Genomic DNA, 21,893 nt, shown 5'->3' on the forward strand with positions numbered 1-21,893 from the left:
TCCCCTACTGATTGGATTTTTATTTTCTATGCATTTTCCTGCTCATACATAAAAAATGTTACTTTTGGAATGGTGTTGTGCACACCTCTCGAAGCCGGCATTGCCACTCGCGCTGTCACAGAAGCAGTCGTGAGTTCCGAAATGACACCAGCAGTCACGCTAATACAGTGATTGTGTAGGGAGTTGAAAAGAATGGGGTAGAGTAGTCGACTTGCTCTTCATACGTGGTGCAAAGACCAACACCACTGGACAGTGGATTACTGGTAACAAGTGTTTTAGAGCGATGAATCGTTCTATGCATTGTGGCAACCTGATAGAACAGTTTGGGTTTGGCGAACGCCGAGGGAATGTTACTTACCAATCATGTGTAGGACCACCAATGAAATACGGAGCAGACAGTGTTACGCTACTGGCGCGTTTTTCTGGATTAGGGTGTTGTCTCCTTATTGAGATGAAGAAAACGCAAAATGCAGATGGGTATGAACACATCTCACAACATTGTGGGCTGCTTTCAACAGAGCAACAAACACGTTGATCGTCAGTGTCAAAATGACAAAGCACCCTGTTATGAAGTAGCATATTTGAGGCAAAGGTTTGTGGACGGTAACATGCCTAAAGTGCACTGGCCTGCCCAGAGTACTGATATCTCATTAGGAACACCTGTAGGGTGAGCCTGAAACTAGACAGACACCAGCGTGCAACGTCACTACCCTCTCCAGTTTCAGCTCTCGAGGAAAAATGGACTGCTACTGCTCCACAGACATCTAGACGCCTCATTGAAAGTATCAGCAAAATAGTTCAAGACGTCATGAAGCCGAAGGGTGGAGATATTCCATAATAATGACCATAAATGTGCGTCCAGATACATTTGCTCTGAACCTACGTTTCTAGCATTTGTAGACTTAGAGAAAATTTGGACAATGTTGACTGGAATACTCTTTCAAATTCTAAAGGTGGCAGGGCTAAACTACAAAGAGCGAAAGGCCATTATTTGTACAGAAACCAGATGGTAGTTACAGAGTCGAGGGGCATGACAGGGAAGCAGCGGTTAGGAAGGGAGTGAGACAGAGTTGTAGCCTCTCCCCGATGTTATTCAATCTGTATATTGAGCAAGTACTAAAGAAACAAAAGAAAAATTCAGAGTAGGTATTAAAATCTATGGAGAAGAAATAAAAACTTTGAGGTACGCCGATGACATTGTAATTCTGTCAGGCACAGCATAGGACTTGGAAGAACGGTTGAACGGAATGGGCAGTGTCTTGAAAGGAGGATGCAAGATGAACATCAACAAACGCAAAACGAGGATAGTGGAATGTAGTCGAATTAAGTCGGGTAATGCTGAGGGAATTAGATTACGAAAGTAGTAAAGGAGTTTTGCTATTTGGGGTGCAAAATATCTGATGATGGACGAAGTAGAGAGGCTATAAAATGTAGACTGGCAATGGCAAGGAAAGTTTGTTAACATCGAGTATAGATTTAAGTGTCAGGAAGTCGTTTCTGTAAGTATTTCTATGGAGTGTAGCCATGTGTGGAAGTGAAACATGGACGATAAATAGTTTGGACAAAAAGAGAATAGAAGCTTTCTTAATATGGTACTACAGAAGAATGCTGAAGATTAGATGGGTGGATCACAAAACTAATGAGGAGGTATTGAATAGAATTGGGATCAAGAAGGAGTTTGTGGCACAACTAGACAAGAAGATGGGACCGGTTGGTAGGACATGTTCTGAGCCATCAAGGGATCACAAATTTAGCATTTAAGGGCAGCGTGGAGGGAAAAAACCGTAGAGGGAGACCAAGAGATGAATACACTAAGCAGATTCAGAAGGATGTACTTTGCAGTAGGTACTGGGAGATGAAGAAGCTTGCACAGGATAGAGTAGCATGGAGAGCTGCATCAAACCAGTCTCAGGACTGAAGACAACAACAACAACAACAACAGTATGAACAGTAATTTTTCTCCTGCTCAATGCGAGAATCATATACGAAGGAAAATCGAAGCTATTGCTGAACAGTGTACCCTCATCCATGCACTGTGCAGGGGCTGTGGAGAGAGAGAGAGAGAGAGAGAGAGAGAGAGAGAGAGAGAGAGAGAGAGAGAGAGAGTGTGAGTGTGTGTGTTTGTGTGTGTGTGTGTGTGTGTGTGTGTGTGTGTGTAAAGAGCAAGCTGACTGGCTTGTTTATGGGAAAGGTAACAGATCGGATGCATTGAATTGGAGGCCAGTATCGTTAACGTCTCGTTGTTTCGAGACGCTAAAGTATATTCTATGTTCATACATTGTGAGGTCCCTGGAAGAAAACTAGATTCTCAAACAATCGCACGGATTCAGAAGAAAACCAATTGTGTGGAACACAGCCTGCTTCATTCAGACACAAAATCCTGTAAGTAACAAATGTAGACGAAGTACAGAAGTATCGGTCTCAAGCCCACTGGTATTTAGAAAATTCGTTGTAAGTGCGAAAGCAACTGTATCCGTCAATCAATCTGTACAGTCACCACAAAGGCAAATGAAAAGCCGGGGACTTGAAAAACCAGCCGTCGCTGAACGCAGTTTCACAACTGGACACCGAATAATTTTTGATGAAGCTATATCTCATCCCACACTTCTGCATTCTGGGATTGTGTTATTAAAGCAGCAGAAATGAGAATGTGCGGGACAGCACTTGTAAAACGGGACAGCGCCTACGCGTCATCTCCGATTTCGTCCAAATTACGGTATGTGGAGGGTGTGGCCAGAAATGAAATTGGCGTAAGAGGAAGCTCCAGGTGAGCAGGCGCTTAAAAATAAATTTGACCGCTTGCTAGTAGGCCCCGCACAAATTAAATTATTTATGCAGACTGTTCATCCGTGCCGGGAATCGATTATTTAGGAGATATTGATACTAGAATGAAATTTTCACTCTGCAGCGGAGTGTGCGCTGTATGAAGCTTCTTGGCAGATTAAAACTGTCTGCTGGACCGTGACTCGAACTCGGGACCTCTGTCTTTCGCGGGCAAGTGCTCCACCAACTGAGCTACCCAAGCACGACTCACGCCCCGTATTCACAGCTTTACTCCTTCCAGTACCTCGTCTCCTACCTTCCAAACTTTACAGAAGCTCTCCCGCGAACCTTGCAGAACTAGCACTCCTGAAAGAAAGGTTTGCAGGAGAGCTTCTGTAATGTTTGGAAGGTAGGAGACGAGGTACTGGCGGAAGTAAAGCTGTGACGGCGGCGCGTGAGTCGTGCTTGGGTAGGTCAGTTGGTAGAGCACTTGCTCGCGAAAGGCAAAGGTCCCGAGTTCGAGTCTCGGTCCAGCAGACAGTTTTAATCTACCAGGAAGTTTGTTATTGATACTGGCAAGATACTGGCGCCGGTAATTTCAAGACTTCCGAGAATATTTAATTTTAATTTTGCAGTCGGATGACAAATGGCAAAATAAGTATTTTTATGCTGTGAGTTAATTACAAATTAATAATTTTCGGATTTTTATCCTCTATTTATAATGTCAAGATTAGCTTCCTGCTAAGTTTTACAGCTTTCAATGATTGAGTTTGCGAGTATTAAAAAAGCTGACACAAACGAGCGTACCTTTGATTGCATTGACTTAGAAGCTAAAATTTCGTGCACCACCAAGGGACCGGGATCCTTAGTATGTGTCAAACTTCAGCTTGACAGGTCAACCCACTCCTGAGAAGAACGCATCAAAACTTTGACGGCCCTAGGTCAACTGAAAGTATCCAACAGGTTTCGATGACTCAGCTGTCGAGTATAGATGACTTTGTACACCGGCAAAGGGCTGTACACTTAGAACGCGACAAATTTGAGCTTGTTACCTCGACCCACTCTTGAAAGGAAGATGGGTTAAAGGATGGACCGGCACACACAATCGGACAAAGGAGATAACGATTTCGTGTGATATTACAAATCACCACGTTTCGCATTTTTTCGTGTACCTTGCTCCTTCAAAAAATAGCGCAGCTGTAAGTATCCTCTAGGTATCGATGAGTGAATTTTCGAGTATGATAGTACGTGACGAAAAATGGCTGGATCTTTTGACTGCATTGACCTATAAGCTTTAATTTGGTACAGCAGCAAATAACTGTAGATCTTAGTACGTGACATAAATTCAACTTCATACACATATCAGCTCCAGAAAAGAAGGCGTTTTACTTGATGGACGAACACATCGGTAGTTGGACAAAAAATGACGAAAGTGATTTTTTTCTGTTACAATATTACAAATTAACACTTTTCGCATTTGCTCGTTTTCGCATTTTCTCGTGTGCGTTTACTGTCAAACCTTGCCTCTTGCCGAATTTGACGATCCTACGTCAACTGAAAATGTCCTACACGTTTAGATGAGCGAGATACAGAGTATCAAAGTGTGTGACTAAAAATGGGATCGTAGAGCTTTGCATGTGAGAAAAATTTCTAGTTGACACCTCTACCCATTCCTGAGACATGGGGTTTTTAAGTGTCGAACGGACAGACAGACTGACTGACTGACTGACGGACTAAAATGTGATTATTTAAGATCTCCGGATTTACAGACCGAGATACAATACTCCAGCAAAAGTATTTTTTGTGGGAGTCGTCCGACAAATTATACACTTTTTGCAACCGAAGATCGAATGCAACGGATGGCGCAGCGGGAAAGTGTACACAACTGCAATCTGTGGGTCGTTTGGTCGTGTCCCCTTGCGGAAATGTTTTCCCCTTTCAGTGTTTACGTTACAATGCAAATAATCGAAATAATGCTTAATATACATGCATATGCTAATATTTTCATGAAAGGCAAGGCAAGGAAAGGAAGAGGAAAATTTTCGATTGCAAATTGATTGCAAAGAAGGGATACTAATCCATATCGAGAACTTCGTGAGCAAAATTAGATACTTTTATTAATTTACACTAAGACTTATACGTGCAAGCGTGACATTCATCGTAAAAATGGGAGAAGCTGTTATTTTTTCGGCATCTTAAGCACTTCGTAAACGCCGCATTTCTACAATTACATGGTTGGTGTGAAGACTCTACAGAGAAACAAACTTGGTTTACATGCATAGCGTCGCCTGTTTTGGCAGCAGACCACGCGTAACTCATCATTTCGCTAAATGTTGGTAACGATAGCTGGTGATGTATTTTGATGAAGTTTTCTCGGGATATGATCTCTCTCTCTCTCTCTCTCTCTCTCTCTCTCTCTCTCTCTCTCTCTCTCTCTCTCTCTCTCTCTCTCTTTAGACGTCCCACCGTTGTACCAGCGGATGCATTTCAGAGGGGATGACATTTTGATACGTAGGATGGAAATCCTTCTGCGTCATGCCATACCTTCATCTGTGGATTTGTTTGTCCTTCCCATATGTCTGTCAGCAGAATACATTTATACTCCTACATGTCAGACTTCTTCACATGAGCGAAAGAAATTTCGTTTTGATGCTTCTAATAAACACAGTATATTGTGTATTATTTCAGTTTATGTGCATTGTAAGTATCGCAAAAATTGAAAATTAAAAAAGTTTCCGCATGGGTACTCGGATTACTGTTCCCACGGATTACCGTTCTGTACACACTTCGGCAGCGCCACCCGGCGCCTGGAAAGTACGCCGACGGTAAGTCCATTCTTGAGAGCGAGGCACAGAATTTATAATCACTGTTTAAGGACACAGTCGTAGGTTGCAGAAATTATTTTATTAGCTCAAAACCGACCCGTTCCGTCCGGATATCGCATCGCCAGGTTATCTGGAAATATAGGCGGAGGACGAAATTAAAGTTAATTGGACATGTTCCTGAACTGGACTGCAATAATATCAAAATAAGATTGAAACACGGGTCGAATATAATAATGTAGAGAAACGTAACCCACGTTAATGAAAAATTTTCTGCAAAACAGCTTTCGTCAAAGAAGGTGTGATACCGAATAAAATGTACTACAAGACAAACTATAGGGAAAAATATTAAATATTAATAAGAGCACCAGGATCAGCCATAAGTAGAGAATGAAGGAGAAACTGAAAAATGAAGATTACCTCGTGGGTGCGACAAGAGGCATGGCAGCAGAAACGAACTCGCAGGCAAACTGTAAACACAGCCGTACTCTACGATGGCCCCAGGGCCTGTCCGTATTTAACAGAGTGCGCACGTATGAATGGCAGGAGCTCAAGCGAGATACTGGTCTAGTACTAATGACAGCCGCCATGCGGTGCTGCCGTCGGATTTACCACGTGGTAACGACGTAAGATTCAAACGCTAATGGACAACCTGAGAAATAAATGAAAACGTTATCTAACATTTGAAGCAGCACAGGGCAAAACGTGCTAGATCGAAAGCTATGTACACAGACATAGAAAATCCTTACCCTCAAAATCAGTGTAAAAGAATAATTAAGTAAAATTCGTAGAACAATAACTTTAACATTTGACTACAAATATAAGGCTAAAACGTAACAAAGGTAAAGAGATAAAATGCATTCGCGTGTAGATGACAAGCGACCAAGACCGTGGTAGTAACAAGATAAAAACTAATATATTGTTCGAAAATGGGAAACGTTCAATCATACAACACCTGATTTTTGCCGGATAACTGGTCATTGAGTAACATACACAGCTTAATGGGCGAACATTGTTAACAATCTCGCTCTATTGAGTATCTTTCCTTTGGGAGTATGGTGTAAAACCATGAAGTTCCCGAGTGTAGGTAGTTGGTGGCCACTGGATTTAAGGTGCTCAGCGACTCTGGACAATAAAAGACGTTTTTGACATTCACAGCACAGGAGCACATATACGCCAGAGGCACCAGCTTTATCTTTCATGTTGCGCCCATTGTATGTGATGTGGTCTACGGTGGGATTTCTTATGACATATTCGCCATCAGCAGCAGACCAAAATCTATCCGAAGATTCCAAGAGGCCTATGTGCATCAAATAGCTGAAATTTGTGCGATATATTCCTAAGAGCCTGATCTCAAAGAGCCTTGAAAATTATCTTCATGTCTTTACCCTTCCCGAAAAACCGAAGTACTATGTTTCCGTACTTGTACACGTAAAATACGGACGTAAAATGCGAAGTGAGGCGAAAGTGACGTGGCACGGAGAAATGTTCTGTTAAGTGTCTCCGTGATCCTCAAATCTCATGCATTTGTACTGAACCACATTTAATTTTTTTTTGCACTGAATATCGGGATTGAGGTGTCAAATTAATTATGCGTTATTTAAACTTCACGCAAGGAAACTATCTAAATTTTACTGATAAATGCATTTTTTTCCCCTTTGAGTTATATGTCGAGCTGCAGCAAGCATAGGAAGGAAGGCAGCCAGCAGAAAAATTGACCTACTGGAGCACACAAAATGAGAATACGTTCCTGTTTATTTTAGAAGACTGACTGAAAAGTGGGGTATGAGCTGCTTCATTCTACCTTCCTCAGAAGGTTTGAAAATTGTCCGAAAGATTTTGGCATGGGAAAATAATCACCCTTTATGGGGAGAGAGAGGGGTGTGTCGAGGGGGTGTGTGGGGGATGCGTGTGTGGCGAGAGGGTGTGTGGGGGGCGGCGAGGTGGAGGGCAGCGACAGGGTGCGACGGGAGTGGGCGGCGAGAGGGGGCGGCGAGGAAGGGCAGCGGGGACAGAGGGGACAGAGGGGACAGAGGGGACAGAGGGGGGGGCGGGGACAGAGGGGAAAGAGGGGACAGAGGGGGCAGCGGGGACAGAGGGGACAGCGGGGACAGAGGGGACAGCGGGGACAGAGGGGGCAGCGGGGACAGAGGGGACAGCGGGGACAGAGGGGACAGAGGGGACAGAGGGGGGGGCGGGGACAGAGGGGACAGAGGGGGCAGCGGGGACAGAGGGGGCAGCGGGGACAGAGGGGGCAGAGGGGACAGAGGGGACAGAGGGGACAGAGGGGGCAGCGGGGACAGAGGGGGCAGCGGGGACAGAGGGGACAGAGGGGGGGCGGGGACAGAGGGGACAGAGGGGGGGCGGGGACAGAGGGGACAGAGGGGACAGAGGGGGGGCGGGGACAGGGGGGAAAGAGGGGACAGAGGGGAAAGAGGGGACAGAGGGGACAGAGGGGGGGCGGGGACAGAGGGGACAGAGGGGACAGAGGGGACAGAGGGGAAAGAGGGGACAGAGGGGACAGAGGGGGGGCGGGGACAGAGGGGACAGAGGGGACAGAGGGGACAGAGGGGACAGAGGGGACAGAGGGGACAGAGGGGACAGAGGGGACAGAGGGGACAGAGGGGACAGAGGGGACAGAGGGGGGGCGGGGACAGAGGGGAAAGAGGGGACAGAGGGGACAGAGGGGGGGCGGGGACAGAGGGGAAAGAGGGGACAGAGGGGACAGAGGGGGGGGCGGGGACAGAGGGGAAAGAGGGGACAGAGGGGACAGAGGGGACAGAGGGGGCAGCGGGGACAGAGGGGGCAGAGGGGACAGAGGGGACAGAGGGGACAGCGGGGACAGAGGGGGCAGCGGGGACAGAGGGGGGCAGCGGGGACAGAGGGGACAGCGGGGACAGAGGGGGGCAGCGGGGACAGAAGGGACAGAGGGGACAGAGGGGGCAGCGGGGACAGAGGGGACAGCGGGGACAGAGGGGACAGCGGGGACAGAGGGGGGGCGGGGACAGAGGGGACAGAGGGGGGGCGGGGACAGAGGGGACAGAGGGGACAGCGGCGACAGAGGGGACAGCGGGGACAGAGGGGACAGCGGGGACAGAGGGGACAGCGGGGACAGAGGGGACAGAGGGGACAGAGGGGGGGCGGGGACAGAGGGGGCAGCGGGGACAGAGGGGGCAGCGGGGACAGAGGGGGGGCGGGGACAGAGGGGGGGCGGGGACAGAGGGGACAGAGGGGGGGCGGGGACAGAGGGGACAGAGGGGGCAGCGGGGACAGAGGGGACAGCGGGGACAGAGGGGACAGCGGGGACAGAGGGGGCAGCGGGGACAGAGGGGACAGCGGGGACAGAGGGGGCAGAGGGGACAGAGGGGGGGCGGGGACAGAGGGGGCAGCGGGGACAGAGGGGACAGCGGGGACAGAGGGGGCAGCGGGGACAGAGGGGACAGCGGGGACAGAGGGGGCAGCGGGGACAGAGGGGGCAGCGGGGACAGAGGGGGCAGCGGGGACAGAGGGGGCAGCGGGGACAGAGGGGGCAGCGGGGACAGAGGGGGCAGCGGGGACAGAGGGGGCAGCGGGGACAGAGGGGACAGCGGGGACAGAGGGGGCAGCGGGGACAGAGGGGGGCAGCGGGGACAGAGGGGACAGAGGGGGGCAGGGACAGAGGGGACAGAGGGGACAGAGGGGACAGAGGGGACAGAGGGGGCAGCAGGGACAGAGGGGGCAGCGGGGACAGAGGGGACAGCGGGGACGGAGGGGGAGCGGGGAGAGAGGGGACAGAGGGGACAGATGGGACAGAGGGGACAGAGGGGACAGCGGGGACAGAGGGGACAGAGGGGGGGGCGGGGACAGAGGGGACAGAGGGGGGGCGGGGACAGAGGGGGCAGAGGGGACAGAGGGGACAGCGGGGACAGAGGGGGCAGAGGGGACAGCGGGGACAGAGGGGACAGAGGGGGCAGCGGGGACAGAGGGGGGGCGGGGACAGAGGGGGCAGAGGGGACAGAGGGGGCAGCGGGGACAGAGGGGGGGCGGGGACAGAGGGGGCAGAGGGGACAGAGGGGACAGAGGGGACAGAGGGGACAGAGGGGACAGAGGGGACAGAGGGGACAGAGGGGACAGAGGGGACAGAGGGGGCAGCGGGGACAGAGGGGGCAGAGGGGACAGAGGGGACAGAGGGGACAGCGGGGACAGAGGGGGCAGCGGGGACAGAGGGGACAGCGGGGACAGAGGGGACAGCGGGGACAGAGGGGACAGCGGGGACAGAGGGGACAGCGGGGACAGAGGGGGCAGCGGGGACAGAGGGGGCAGCGGGGACAGAGGGGGCAGCGGGGACAGAGGGGGCAGCGGGGACAGAGGGGGCAGAGGGGACAGAGGGGGGGCGGGGACAGAGGGGACAGAGGGGGCAGCGGGGACAGAGGGGGCAGCGGGGACAGAGGGGACAGCGGGGACAGAGGGGGGGCGGGGACAGCGGGGACAGAGGGGGGGCGGGGACAGAGGGGACAGAGGGGACAGCGGGGACAGAGGGGACAGCGGGGACAGAGGGGACAGCGGGGACAGAGGGGGCAGAGGGGACAGAGGGGGCAGAGGGGACAGAGGGGGGGCGGGGACAGAGGGGGGCAGCGGGGACAGGGGGGGGCAGCGGGGACAGAGGGGGGCGGGGACAGAGGGGGGGCGGGGACAGAGGGGACAGAGGGGGGGCGGGGACAGAGGGGACAGCGGGGACAGAGGGGACAGCGGGGACAGAGGGGGCAGCGGGGACAGAGGGGACAGCGGGGACAGAGGGGACAGCGGGGACAGAGGGGACAGCGGGGACAGAGGGGGCAGCGGGGACAGAGGGGACAGAGGGGGGGCGGGGACAGAGGGGGCAGCGGGGACAGAGGGGACAGCGGGGACAGAGGGGGCAGCGGGGACAGAGGGGGCAGCGGGGACAGAGGGGGGCAGCGGGGACAGAGGGGGCAGCGGGGACAGAGGGGGCAGCGGGGACAGAGGGGGCAGCGGGGACAGAGGGGGCAGCGGGGACAGAGGGGACAGCGGGGACAGCGGGGGCAGCGGGGACAGAGGGGGCAGCGGGGACAGAGGGGACAGAGGGGGGGCGGGGACAGAGGGGACAGAGGGGACAGAGGGGGCAGAGGGGACAGAGGGGGGGCGGGGACAGAGGGGACAGAGGGGACAGAGGGGGCAGAGGGGGCAGCAGGGACAGAGAGGGGAAGCGGGGACAGAGGGGACAGCGGGGACGGAGGGGGAGCGGGGAGAGAGGGGACAGAGGGGACAGATGGGACAGAGGGGACAGAGGGGACAGAGGGGACAGAGGGGACAGAGGGGACAGAGGGGACAGAGGGGACAGAGGGGACAGAGGGGGGGGCGGGGACAGAGGGGACAGAGGGGGGGCGGGGACAGAGGGGGCAGAGGGGACAGAGGGGACAGCGGGGACAGAGGGGGCAGAGGGGACAGCGGGGACAGAGGGGACAGAGGGGGCAGCGGGGACAGAGGGGGGGGGCGGGGACAGAGGGGACAGAGGGGGGGGGCGGGGACAGAGGGGGCAGAGGGGACAGAGGGGACAGAGGGGACAGAGGGGGCAGCGGGGACAGAGGGGACAGTGGGGACAGAGGGGGGGCGGGGACAGAGGGGACAGAGGGGACAGAGGGGACAGAGGGGACAGAGGGGGGCGGGGACAGAGGGGACAGAGGGGACAGAGGGGGCAGCGAGGACAGAGGGGGGGCGGGGACAGAGGGGACAGAGGGGGGGCGGGGACAGAGGGGACAGAGGGGACAGCTGGGACAGAGGGGGCAGCGGGGACAGAGGGGGCAGCGGGGACAGAGGGGGCAGCGGGGACAGAGGGGGCAGCGGGGACAGAGGGGGGCAGCGGGGACAGAGGGGACAGCGGGGACAGAGGGGACAGAGGGGGGGCGGGGACAGAGGGGACAGAGGGGACAGAGGGGACAGAGGGGGCAGCGGGGACAGAGGGGGCAGCGGGGACAGAGGGGACAGAGGGGACAGAGGGGGCAGCGGGGACAGAGGGGGCAGCGGGGACAGAGTGGCAGCGGGGACAGAGGGGACAGAGGGGACAGAGGGGACAGAGGGGACAGAGGGGACAGAGGGGACAGAGGGGACAGAGGGGACAGAGGGGACAGAGGGGACAGAGTTGACAGAGTTGACAGAGGGGACAGAGGGGACAGAGGGGAGCGGGGACAGAGGGGACAGAGGGGGCAGCGGGGACAGCGGGGACAGAGGGGGGGCGGGGACAGAGGGGACAGAGGGGACAGAGGGGACAGAGGGGGGGCGGGGACAGAGGGGAAAGAGGGGACAGAGGGGACAGAGGGGGCAGCGGGGACAGAGGGGGCTGCGGGGACAGAGGGGACAGAGGGGGGGCGGGGACAGAGGGGACAGAGGGGGGGGCGGGGACAGAGGGGACAGAGGGGAGGCGGGGACAGAGGGGACAGAGGGGGGGCGGGGACAGAGGGGACAGAGGGGACAGAGGGGGGCGGGGACAGAGGGGACAGAGGGGGGGCGGGGACAGAGGGGACAGAGGGGGGGCGGGGACAGAGGGGACAGAGGGGGGGCGGGGACAGAGGGGACAGAGGGGGGGCGGGGACAGAGGGGGGCGGGGACAGAGGGGACAGAGGGGACAGAGGGGACAGAGGGGACAGAGGGGACAGAGGGGACAGAGGGGACAGAGGGGACAGAGTTGACAGAGGGGACAGAGGGGACAGAGGGGACAGAGGGGACAGAGGGGACAGAGGGGACAGAGGGGACAGAGGGGACAGAGGGGACAGAGGGGACAGAGGGGACAGAGGGGACAGAGGGGACAGAGGGGACAGAGGGGACAGAGCGGGGGCGGGGACAGAGGGGACAGAGGGGGGGCGGGGACAGAGGGGGCAGAGGGGACAGAGGGGACAGCGGGGACAGAGGGGACAGCGGGGACAGAGGGGACAGAGGGGACAGAGGGGACAGCGGGGACAGAGGGGACAGAGGGGGGGCGGGGACAGAGGGGACAGAGGGGGGGCGGGGACAGAGGGGGCAGAGGGGACAGAGGGGACAGAGGGGACAGAGGGGACAGCGGGGGCAGAGGGGGGCAGCGGGGACAGAGGGGACAGTGGGGACAGAGGGGGGGCGGGGACAGAGGGGACAGAGGGGACAGAGGGGGGCGGGGACAGAGGGGACAGAGGGGACAGAGGGGACAGAGGGGGCAGCGGGGACAGAGGGGGGCAGCGGGGACAGAGGGGGCAGCGGGGACAGAGGGGGCAGCGGGGACAGAGGGGGCAGCGGGGACAGAGGGGGCAGCGGGGACAGAGGGGACAGAGGGGGGAGAGGGGGGAGAGGGGACAGAGGGGACAGCGGGGACAGAGGGGACAGAGGGGGGGCGGGGACAGAAGGGACAGAGGGGGGGCCGGGACAGAGGGGACAGCGGGGACAGAGGGGGCAGCGGGGACAGAGGGGGCAGCGGGGACAGAGGGGGCAGCGGGGACAGAGGGGGCAGCGGGGACAGAGGGGGCAGCGGGGACAGAGGGGACAGAGGGGGCAGCGGGGACAGAGGGGACAGCGGGGACAGCGGGGACAGAGGGGGGGGCGGGGACAGAGGGGACAGAGGGGACAGAGGGGGCAGCGGGGACAGAGGGGGCAGCGGGGACAGAGGGGACAGAGGGGACAGAGGGGACAGGGGGGGCAGAGGGGACAGGGGGGGCAGCGGGGACAGGGGGGCAGTGGGGACAGGGGGGCAGCGGGGACAGAGGGGACAGAGGGGGGGAGAGGCGGGAGAGGGGGGAGAGGGGGGAGAGGGGGGAGAGAGGGGAGAGGGGGGAAAGGGGGAGAGGGGGAGAGAGGGGAGATGGGACAGAAGGGGGACAGAGAGTACAGAAGGGGGACAGAAGGGGGACAGAAGGGGGACAGAGGGGGCAGTGGGGGGCAGCGGGGACAGAAGGGGGGCAGCGGGGACAGAGGGGACAGCGGGGACAGAGGGGACAGAGGGGGGAGAAGGGGGAGAGGGGGGAGAAGGGGGCAGCGGGGGGAGAGGGGGCAGGGGGGACCGAGGGGACAGCGGGGACAGAAGGGGGCAGGGGGGACAGAGGGGACAGCGGGGACAGAGGGGGCAGCGGGGACAGAGGGGGCAGCGGGGACAGAGGGGACACCGGGGACAGAGGGGGCAGAGGGGACAGAGGGGGGGCGGGGACAGAGGGGGCAGCGGGGACAGAGGGGACAGCGGGGACAGAGGGGGCAGAGGGGACAGAGGGGACAGAGGGGACAGAGGGGACAGAGGGGACAGAGGGGACAGAGGGGACAGAGGGGACAGAGGGGACAGAGGGGACAGAGGGGACAGAGGGGACAGAGGGGACAGAGGGGACAGAGGGGACAGAGGGGGGCGGGGACAGAGGGGACAGAGGGGGCAGCGGGGACAGAGGGGGCAGCGGGGACAGAGGGGGCAGCGGGGACAGAGGGGGGCGGGGACAGAGGGGACAGAGGGGGGGCGGGGACAGAGGGGACAGAGGGGACAGAGGGGGCAGCGGGGACAGAGGGGACAGAGGGGGCAGCGGGGACAGAGGGGACAGCGGGGACAGCGGGGACAGCGGGGACAGAGGGGGGCGGGGACAGAGGGGACAGAAGGGACAGAGGGGACAGAGGGGACAGAGGGGACAGAGGGGGCAGCGGGGACAGAGGGGACATCGGGGACAGAGGGGGCAGCGGGGACAGAGGGGGCAGCGGGGACAGAGGGGGCAGCGGGGACAGAGGGGGCAGCGGGGACAGAGGGGGCAGCGGGGACAGAGGGGACAGAGGGGACAGAGGGGACAGAGGGGACAGAGGGGGGGCGGGGACAGAGGGGACAGAGGGGGCAGCGGGGACAGAGGGGGCAGCGGGGACAGAGGGGGCAGCGGGGACAGAGGGGGGCGGGGACAGAGGGGACAGAGGGGGGGCGGGGACAGAGGGGACAGAGGGGACAGAGGGGACAGAGGGGACAGAGGGGGGAGAGGGGGGAGAGGGGACAGAGGGGACATCGGGGACAGAGGGGGGGCGGGGACAGAGGGGACAGCGGGGACAGAGGGGGCAGCGGGGACAGAGGGGGCAGCGGGGACAGAGGGGGCAGCGGGGACAGAGGGGGCAGCGGGGACAGAGGGGACAGAGGGGGCAGCGGGGACAGAGGGGACAGCGGGGACAGCGGGGACAGCGGGGACAGAGGGGGGCGGGGACAGAGGGGACAGAGGGGACAGAGGGGACAGAGGGGACAGAGGGGGCAGCGGGGACAGAGGGGACAGCGGGGACAGAAGGGGGCAGCGGGGACAGGGGGGCAGGGGGGACCGAGGGGACAGCGGGGACAGAAGGGGGCAGGGGGGACAGAGGGGACAGCGGGGACAGAGGGGGGGCAGCGGGGACAGGGGGCAGCGGGGACAGGGGGCAGCGGGGACAGAGGGGGCAGAGGGGGGGCGGGGCAGATGGGACAGAGGGGACAGAGGGGACAGAGGGGACAGAGGGGACAGAGGGGACAGAGGGGACAGAGGGGACAGAGGGGACAGAGGGGACAGAGGGGACAGAGGGGACAGAGGGGACAGAGGGGACAGAGGGGACAGAGGGGACAGAGGGGACAGAGGGGACAGAGGGGACAGCGGGGACAGAGGGGGCAGCGGGGACAGAGGGGGCAGCGGGGACAGAGGGGACAGAGGGGGGCAGGGACAGAGGGGACAGAGGGGACAGAGGGGACAGAGGGGACAGAGGGGGCAGCAGGGACAGAGGGGGCAGCGGGGACAGAGGGGACAGCGGGGACGGAGGGGGAGCGGGGAGAGAGGGGACAGAGGGGACAGATGGGACAGAGGGGACAGAGGGGACAGCGGGGACAGAGGGGACAGAGGGGGGGCGGGGACAGAGGGGACAGAGGGGGGGCGGGGACAGAGGGGGCAGAGGGGACAGAGGGGACAGCGGGGACAGAGGGGGCAGAGGGGACAGCGGGGACAGAGGGGACAGAGGGGGCAGAGGGGACAGCGGGGACAGAGGGGACAGAGGGGGCAGCGGGGACAGAGGGGGGGCGGGGACAGAGGGGGCAGAGGGGACAGAGGGGACAGAGGGGACAGAGGGGACAGAGGGGACAGAGGGGACAGAGGGGACAGAGGGGACAGAGGGGGCAGCGGGGACAGAGGGGGCAGAGGGGGCAGAGGGGACAGAGGGGACAGCGGGGACAGAGGGGGCAGCGGGGACAGAGGGGACAGCGGGGACAGAGGGGACAGCGGGGACAGAGGGGACAGCGGGGACAGAGGGGACAGCGGGGACAGAGGGGGCAGCGGGGACAGAGGGGGCAGCGGGGACAGAGGGGGCAGCGGGGACAGAGGGGGCAGAGGGGACAGAGGGGGGGCGGGGACCGAGGGGACAGAGGGGGCAGCGGGGACAGAGGGGGCAGCGGGGACAGAGGGGACAGCGGGGACAGAGGGGGGGCGGGGACAGCGGGGACAGAGGGGGGGCGGGGACAGAGGGGACAGAGGGGACAGCGGGGACAGAGGGGACAGCGGGGACAGAGGGGACAGCGGGGACAGAGGGGGCAGAGGGGACAGAGGGGGCAGAGGGGACAGAGGGGGGGCGGGGACAGAGGGGGCAGCGGGGACAGGGGGGGCAGCGGGGACAGAGGGGGGCGGGGACAGAGGGGGGGCGGGGACAGAGGGGACAGAGGGGGGGCGGGGACAGAGGGGACAGCGGGGACAGAGGGGACAGCGGGGACAGAGGGGGCAGCGGGGACAGAGGGGACAGCGGGGACAGAGGGGACAGCGGGGACAGAGGGGACAGCGGGGACAGAGGGGGCAGCGGGGACAGAGGGGACAGAGGGGGGGCGGGGACAGAGGGGGCAGCGGGGACAGAGGGGACAGCGGGGACAGAGGGGGCAGCGGGGACAGAGGGGGCAGCGGGGACAGAGGGGGCAGCGGGGACAGAGGGGGCAGCGGGGACAGAGGGGGCAGCGGGGACAGAGGGGGCAGCGGGGACAGAGGGGGCAGCGGGGACAGAGGGGACAGCGGGGACAGCGGGGGCAGCGGGGACAGAGGGGGCAGCGGGGACAGAGGGGACAGAGGGGGGGCGGGGACAGAGGGGACAGAGGGGACAGAGGGGGCAGAGGGGACAGAGGGGGGGCGGGGACAGAGGGGACAGAGGGGACAGAGGGGGCAGAGGGGGCAGCAGGGACAGAGAGGGGAAGCGGGGACAGAGGGGACAGCGGGGACGGAGGGGGAGCGGGGAGAGAGGGGACAGAGGGGACAGATGGGACAGAGGGGACAGAGGGGACAGAGGGGACAGAGGGGACAGAGGGGACAGAGGGGACAGAGGGGACAGAGGGGACAGAGGGGGGGCGGGGACAGAGGGGACAGAGGGGGGGCGGGGACAGAGGGGGCAGAGGGGACAGAGGGGACAGCGGGGACAGAGGGGGCAGAGGGGACAGCGGGGACAGAGGGGACAGAGGGGGCAGCGGGGACAGAGGGGGGGGCGGGGACAGAGGGGGCAGAGGGGACAGAGGGGACAGAGGGGACAGAGGGGGCAGCGGGGACAGAGGGGACAGTGGGGACAGAGGGGGGGCGGGGACAGAGGGGACAGAGGGGACAGAGGGGACAGAGGGGACAGAGGGGGGCGGGGACAGAGGGGACAGAGGGGACAGAGGGGGCAGCGAGGACAGAGGGGGGGCGGGGACAGAGGGGACAGAGGGGGGGCGGGGACAGAGGGGACAGAGGGGACAGCTGGGACAGAGGGGGCAGCGGGGACAGAGGGGGCAGCGGGGACAGAGGGGGCAGCGGGGACAGAGGGGGCAGCGGGGACAGAGGGGGCAGCGGGGACAGAGGGGACAGCGGGGACAGAGGGGACAGAGGGGGGGCGGGGACAGAGGGGACAGAGGGGACAGAGGGGACAGAGGGGACAGAGGGGGCAGCGGGGACAGAGGGGGCAGCGGGGACAGAGGGGACAGAGGGGACAGAGGGGGCAGCGGGGACAGAGGGGGCAGCGGGGACAGAGTGGCAGCGGGGACAGAGGGGACAGAGGGGACAGAGGGGACAGAGGGGACAGAGGGGACAGAGGGGACAGAGGGGACAGAGGGGACAGAGGGGACAGAGGGGACAGAGTTGACAGAGTTGACAGAGGGGACAGAGGGGACAGAGGGGAGCGGGGACAGAGGGGACAGAGGGGGCAGCGGGGACAGCGGGGACAGAGGGGGGGCGGGGACAGAGGGGACAGAGGGGACAGAGGGGACAGAGGGGGGGCGGGGACAGAGGGGAAAGAGGGGACAGAGGGGACAGAGGGGGCAGCGGGGACAGAGGGGGCTGCGGGGACAGAGGGGACAGAGGGGGGGCGGGGACAGAGGGGACAGAGGGGGGGGCGGGGACAGAGGGGACAGAGGGGAGGCGGGGACAGAGGGGACAGAGGGGGGGCGGGGACAGAGGGGACAGAGGGGACAGAGGGGGGCGGGGACAGAGGGGACAGAGGGGGGGCGGGGACAGAGGGGACAGAGGGGGGGCGGGGACAGAGGGGACAGAGGGGGGGCGGGGACAGAGGGGACAGAGGGGGGGCGGGGACAGAGGGGGGCGGGGACAGAGGGGACAGAGGGGACAGAGGGGACAGAGGGGACAGAGGGGACAGAGGGGACAGAGGGGACAGAGGGGACAGAGGGGACAGAGGGGACAGAGGGGACAGAGTTGACAGAGGGGACAGAGGGGACAGAGGGGACAGAGGGGACAGAGGGGACAGAGGGGACAGAGGGGACAGAGGGGACAGAGGGGACAGAGGGGACAGAGGGGACAGAGGGGACAGAGGGGACAGAGGGGACAGAGCGGGGGCGGGGACAGAGGGGACAGAGGGGGGGCGGGGACAGAGGGGGCAGAGGGGACAGAGGGGACAGCGGGGACAGAGGGGACAGCGGGGACAGAGGGGACAGAGGGGACAGAGGGGACAGCGGGGACAGAGGGGACAGAGGGGGGGCGGGGACAGAGGGGACAGAGGGGGGGCGGGGACAGAGGGGGCAGAGGGGACAGAGGGGACAGAGGGGACAGCGGGGACAGAGGGGGCAGAGGGGGCAGCGGGGACAGAGGGGACAGTGGGGACAGAGGGGGGGCGGGGACAGAGGGGACAGAGGGGACAGAGGGGGGCGGGGACAGAGGGGACAGAGGGGACAGAGGGGACAGAGGGGGCAGCGGGGACAGAGGGGGCAGCGGGGACAGAGGGGGCAGCGGGGACAGAGGGGGCAGCGGGGACAGAGGGGGCAGCGGGGACAGAGGGGGCAGCGGGGACAGAGGGGGCAGCGGGGACAGAGGGGGCAGCGGGGACAGAGGGGACAGAGGGGGGAGAGGGGGGAGAGGGGACAGAGGGGACAGCGGGGACAGAGGGGACAGAGGGGGGGCGGGGACAGAAGGGACAGAGGGGGGGCCGGGACAGAGGGGACAGCGGGGACAGAGGGGGCAGCGGGGACAGAGGGGGCAGCGGGGACAGAGGGGGCAGCGGGGACAGAGGGGGCAGCGGGGACAGAGGGGACAGAGGGGGCAGCGGGGACAGAGGGGACAGCGGGGACAGCGGGGACAGAGGGGGGGGCGGGGACAGAGGGGACAGAGGGGACAGAGGGGACAGAGGGGACAGAGGGGGCAGCGGGGACAGAGGGGGCAGCGGGGACAGAGGGGACAGAGGGGACAGAGGGGACAGGGGGGGCAGAGGGGACAGGGGGGGCAGCGGGGACAGGGGGGCAGTGGGGACAGGGGGGCAGCGGGGACAGAGGGGACAGAGGGGGGGAGAGGCGGGAGAGGGGGGAGAGGGGGGAGAGGGGGGAGAGAGGGGAGAGGGGGGAGAGGGGGAGAGAGGGGAGATGGGACAGAAGGGGGACAGAGAGTACAGAAGGGGGACAGAAGGGGGACAGAAGGGGGACAGAGGGGGCAGTGGGGGGCAGCGGGGACAGAAGGGGGGCAGCGGGGACAGCGGGGACAGAGGGGACAGAGGGGGGAGAAGGGGGAGAGGGGGGAGAAGGGGGCAGCGGGGGGAGAGGGGGCAGGGGGGACCGAGGGGACAGCGGGGACAGAAGGGGGCAGGGGGGACAGAGGGGACAGCGGGGACAGAGGGGGCAGCGGGGACAGAGGGGGCAGCGGGGACAGAGGGGACACCGGGGACAGAGGGGGCAGAGGGGACAGAGGGGGGGCGGGGACAGAGGGGGCAGCGGGGACAGAGGGGACAGCGGGGACAGAGGGGGCAGAGGGGACAGAGGGGACAGAGGGGACAGAGGGGACAGAGGGGACAGAGGGGACAGAGGGGACAGAGGGGACAGAGGGGACAGAGGGGACAGAGGGGACAGAGGGGACAGAGGGGACAGAGGGGACAGAGGGGACAGAGGGGACAGAGGGGGGCGGGGACAGAGGGGACAGAGGGGGCAGCGGGGACAGAGGGGGCAGCGGGGACAGAGGGGGCAGCGGGGACAGAGGGGGGCGGGGACAGAGGGGACAGAGGGGGGGCGGGGACAGAGGGGACAGAGGGGACAGAGGGGGCAGCGGGGACAGAGGGGACAGAGGGGGCAGCGGGGACAGAGGGGACAGCGGGGACAGCGGGGACAGCGGGGACAGCGGGGACAGAGGGGGGCGGGGACAGAGGGGACAGAAGGGACAGAGGGGACAGAGGGGACAGAGGGGACAGAGGGGGCAGCGGGGACAGAGGGGACATCGGGGACAGAGGGGGCAGCGGGGACAGAGGGGGCAGCGGGGACAGAGGGGGCAGCGGGGACAGAGGGGGCAGCGGGGACAGAGGGGGCAGCGGGGACAGAGGGGGCAGCGGGGACAGAGGGGACAGAGGGGACAGAGGGGACAGAGGGGACAGAGGGGGGCGGGGACAGAGGGGACAGAGGGGGCAGCGGGGACAGAGGGGGCAGCGGGGACAGAGGGGACAGAGGGGGGGCGGGGACAGAGGGGACAGAGGGGACAGAGGGGACAGAGGGGACAGAGGGGGGAGAGGGGGGAGAGGGGACAGAGGGGACATCGGGGACAGAGGGGGGGCGGGGACAGAGGGGACAGCGGGGACAGAGGGGGCAGCGGGGACAGAGGGGGCAGCGGGGACAGAGGGGGCAGCGGGGACAGAGGGGGCAGCGGGGACAGAGGGGACAGAGGGGGCAGCGGGGACAGAGGGGACAGCGGGGACAGCGGGGACAGCGGGGACAGAGGGGGGCGGGGACAGAGGGGACAGAGGGGACAGAGGGGACAGAGGGGACAGAGGGGGCAGCGGGGACAGAGGGGACAGCGGGGACAGAAGGGGGCAGCGGGGACAGGGGGGCAGGGGGGACCGAGGGGACAGCGGGGACAGAAGGGGGCAGGGGGGACAGAGGGGACAGCGGGGACAGAGGGGGGGGGCAGCGGGGACAGGGGGCAGCGGGGACAGGGGGCAGCGGGGACAGAGGGGGCAGAGGGGGGGCGGGGCAGATGGGACAGAGGGGACAGAGGGGACAGCGGGGACAGAGGGGGGCGGGGACAGAGGGGACAGAAGGGACAGAGGGGACAGAGGGGACAGAGGGGACAGAGGGGGCAGCGGGGACAGAGGGGACATCGGGGACAGAGGGGGCAGCGGGGACAGAGGGGGCAGCGGGGACAGAGGGGGCAGCGGGGACAGAGGGGGCAGCGGGGACAGAGGGGGCAGCGGGGACAGAGGGGACAGAGGGGACAGAGGGGACAGAGGGGGGGCGGGGACAGAGGGGACAGAGGGGGCAGCGGGGACAGAGGGGGCAGCGGGGACAGAGGGGGCAGCGGGGACAGAGGGGGGCGGGGACAGAGGGGACAGAGGGGGGGCGGGGACAGAGGGGACAGAGGGGGGGCGGGGACAGAGGGGACAGAGGGGACAGAGGGGACAGAGGGGACAGAGGGGGGAGAGGGGACAGAGGGGACATCGGGGACAGAGGGGGGGCGGGGACAGAGGGGACAGCGGGGACAGAGGGGGCAGCGGGGACAGAGGGGGCAGCGGGGACAGAGGGGGCAGCGGGGACAGAGGGGGCAGCGGGGACAGAGGGGGCAGCGGGGACAGAGGGGACAGAGGGGGCAGCGGGGACAGAGGGGACAGCGGGGACAGCGGGGACAGCGGGGACAGAGGGGGGCGGGGACAGAGGGGACAGAGGGGACAGAGGGGACAGAGGGGACAGAGGGGGCAGCGGGGACAGAGGGGACAGCGGGGACAGAAGGGGGCAGCGGGGACAGGGGGGCAGGGGGGACCGAGGGGACAGCGGGGACAGAAGGGGGCAGGGGGGACAGAGGGGACAGCGGGGACAGAGGGGGGGCAGCGGGGACAGGGGGCAGCGGGGACAGGGGGCAGCGGGGACAGAGGGGGCAGAGGGGGGGCGGGGCAGATGGGACAGAG

Source organism: Schistocerca gregaria, chromosome 9, assembly GCF_023897955.1.
Source record: "Schistocerca gregaria isolate iqSchGreg1 chromosome 9, iqSchGreg1.2, whole genome shotgun sequence".
Lineage (NCBI taxonomy): Eukaryota > Metazoa > Arthropoda > Insecta > Orthoptera > Acrididae > Schistocerca > Schistocerca gregaria.